General features: G+C 51.9%; 1 pseudogene; it reads left to right on the forward strand.

Moving 5' to 3' along the window:
- Nucleotides 1-2,274: 2,274 nt before the first annotated feature.
- LOC101659678 lies at nt 2,275-3,363 on the forward strand (annotated as a pseudogene).
- The last annotated feature ends 236 nt before the right edge of the window (nt 3,364-3,599 follow it).

The following is a 3,599-nucleotide window of genomic DNA, read 5'->3' on the forward strand; positions in this document are numbered from 1 at the left end:
AATGATCCTGCCTGCACAACTTTGCTTTCTACTTTTTTTGTCACTAAAAAGCATACAATATGCATTTACTAATAACCTTAATGACCAGGTGGAAACATCTTTTTAGTGACTATTTAGTATTCCCTTATGCAAATCTACTCAAATTTTACTTATAGTTGTCCTTTAGGTAATTTAATTGGTTTTTAAAACCAATTTGGTTAACCTCTTTACACATATTAATTGTGTGAGCTCACACATTCCATCTCTTAGCTTTCACTTTCTCACTGGAAAATGGGCATACTTTAATTGCTTCTACTACTTAGGTACCAAGTGATTGTCTAATTACATAAATAACAAGTACAAGGGAGAAGAAAATGTTCTAAACTCGATTGTGATAGTGATCGTACAGTCTTCATGATATGAATGGACGATTGAATCATATGATATGTGGACAAAGTGCCAATAAAACTGTTAATAAATAAATACAAATAGAGGGGAAGTGTTATAGAAATCAAGTGTATTATGGATTTATTTGTACCCCATTCCCCACAAAAAAGAGAGCTATTGAAGTCCTAACCCCCGTGCCTATAAATCTGACTTCATTTGGAAATGGGTTTTTCTTCTATAAGTTAAAGAAGGGTCCTTAGCCCAATCCCTTTTGAGCGGCACTTTATAAAAAGGAATGACAGTCAGAGGGACCTAGCTGCACACAAGAGGAAGATCAATGCCACATAAAGAATAGAGGCAGCGACATCTATCAGCATCAAACGAACACCAACACTTGTCGGCAGCCACCAGAAAGTTGGAGAGAGACGTAAAACAGTTCTTCTCTCAAAACGCCCAGAATGGGCTAGGCCCTGAGTTAGATTTCCGGCCTCCAGATGGGTGAGAAAATCATTTCTTGGTGTTCTATGGTGGTTCATCGCCGTGATGGTGGTGGTCAGCTGACATAGCGTCACGCCCTGATTCTTAGGGACCCCACCATGACCCCATGTCATCGGACTACTGAGATCCTTAGGGTGCGCACCAGGCAGTTCTTCGTAGTGCGCCTTAGTGGAGGTGGAATCTGCTTAGTCTGCTGACAGACAGGTGGTGGGCCTTGCTTAGGAATGTACGTTGAGAAAAAAAAAAGAGTGTACATTGGAGACAGGTTGGCCAGGAACTGCCTCTGGGTCTTCCACGTGGAAGGCAGGAATTCTCCCACTGACCCACCACAGCCTGGTGTTATTGCGGTGGCTCTAGAGCACTCAGAGGAAGCAAGGCCCTTGGCAGACACCAACTAAATCCGTTAGCCATCCTCACTGTCCTTAGCAATCCTAAAACTGTACGTGGATCTCACTCTTCCCCGAAAAGAGAGCCACAGATGTCAAACTCATTTGGAAACAGTGTCTCTTTGAGTTCTAAGCAGGCAAAGCAGCTTTTGAAGGATTCTTCTCCACCTTCTACTTCGACACCGGGAGCCTGGCCCAGTTCTTCAGAACCTTGCTCCCGTGCCTTGGTCTGAGGCCTCCGAGGGGCCCCGAAGTGCTCTTAGTTCATCAACCAGAACCCATCAGTTCTGTGATTTTGCTTGGGATGGCGGAGGCACTGGGTGACCTCGGATGAAAACGCGGGGCAAACATGGTCACGGAGCCTGTTCTTCCTCGTGGGTCACGTGGCTATGTGTCCATGAGGAACATTCGCATCTGAACAAAGAAAAGGGATACAGAGGCTCGTCCGGTGACCCCAGAATCCTCCCTGTGAAGGCCGTTGAGGAAACATTGCTGGTGATGGCATCCCCACATCACAGGCCAAATTCCGCAAGCCTTGTATTGTTGCGCCGTCATTCGCCCCCTTGCTCCAAACCAGTGGCTGGCTCGTCGACGGTGCTAGACAACAACTCCTGAAGCCCCCTCGTGCGACAGTAGAACTCTGCTCCGTGGGGTTTTCAATGGCCAATGTGTTTGCAAGTGGATCACCAGGGCTTTCTTCCTAGCACCTCTCCACGGACTTGAAGCTCCAAACTTCTGGTTAGCAGCCAAGTGTGTTGCGTATCGACTCCCCAGGAACTAACTCCCTCTTGATACTGAGATACTTTGTAGGAGTGTGTGTTGGGGGCAGCTACTTCATGGGGCAGCCCATGGTGATGTCGTGAACACCCTTCAGTGTCCCTCTGGCCCAGAGACACTACTGTGGTGGAACCTGGAGTCCACTAGCCTGAGGCATCCCAGATCCGGGATCTGCCCCTCCCCTCCCCCTCCAGGTGCTGGTGGGGGGTGGGGGGCTGGGGAGGCGGCAGCCCCAGCTGATTTTATAATGTGGCCAACCTGCTGCAACTGGTTCTGGCTGGCTAGACACCCTGAAGAGGCGCCAGCCCTCCAGGGGGCCAGGACACAAGCCTATTCCAAGCATGGATACAGATTCCCGCCTTCCCTGCCAGGCCCTGAACCCAGCCACAGGGGCTGTGGGGTCCACTTTGCCAATACAGCCCGGGAACAGACCTATTTGCACTGTAAGAAGCGGTTCTGCTCCACCTGTTGGAGCCAAAAGGGGACCGGGCCTCCCTGTGCCTGTCCTGCCCTCAGTTCTGAGCAGCGCGGCCTTTCCGCAGGAAGAGCTCCTGAAGGTAAAGGGGAAGGACTGCAGGACTACCTCAGCCTCCAGGACATCTCCAGCAAGACGTGCGGGAGAAGGAGGAGCTGGGGTTCTTGGTGCCTGGCCAGCAGCCAGCCATCTTCCAGGACGGCAGGACCCAGCCCACACCTAGCCCACAGACCTCCCTGAGCAGCAGGTCTTCCTGAGGCAGTCTCTCCCACCCTCCCAAACCCCAACACAAGCCCCTCTGCATCCGAAGCCCAGGCTCAGGAAGGCACACAGGCCAATGGCCAAGTGTCTCCGGATCAAGAAGACCCCATCTGTCTAGAGAGCCAGGCCAGAGCCTCTATAGTGGAGGAGGAGGAGGAGGAAACCCCACCCATCGACTCCGGGGCCAACTCCGTCCCCATCCACAGGGCCTCTCAGTCCAACCTGACTACCCTGTGGGACATCGAGGCACTGACGATGCAGCAGCTGAAAGAGAGCTCAGCTGGCAACGTTGTCAGCTACAAGGGCTGCTGTGAGCAGTGGCAGCAGATGGTGAGGATGGGCAAGGACCAGAAAGGGCTACAGCACCTGGTGGCTGGTGCTGAAGATCAAAGTGGAGGAGCGACGCCTCCCAGCTTGGAGGAGAACCTGTGTGAGGCCTAGGAGGTGGACCCTCCCATTGATTGTGTTCTGCTCGAGCATGGTCACATGGTGACCTGCACTGAGTGTGGCAACCACCTGAGCGGGTGTCCCATATGCCGGTAGTATGTCACCCACGCTGTGCATGTCTTCCAGTCCCGAGGGCTTGCACCAGCTTATTAAGTGCCTTACCAGGACATAGCCTGGGGCATCTGGACTCAGGGTTAGCCAGCTGGCAGCGGGGCATGCTACCAGAAGAATGTATACAGTATCCCTGAGACCAGGCCCAGCGAAGATAGATGCCCAGGCAAGTCTGCCACCCTCATATTTCTTGTCTGATAGGGCACCCAGCGGCCTGTGGGCATGGGCATAATCCTCGTGTCCATGATTTTGAGGTGACTATGATAACTGATGAACTG

This window comes from Echinops telfairi, unplaced genomic scaffold, assembly GCF_000313985.2.
Source record: "Echinops telfairi isolate 266 unplaced genomic scaffold, ASM31398v2 ScPeMD7_1;HRSCAF=3_0, whole genome shotgun sequence".
NCBI lineage: Eukaryota > Metazoa > Chordata > Mammalia > Afrosoricida > Tenrecidae > Echinops > Echinops telfairi.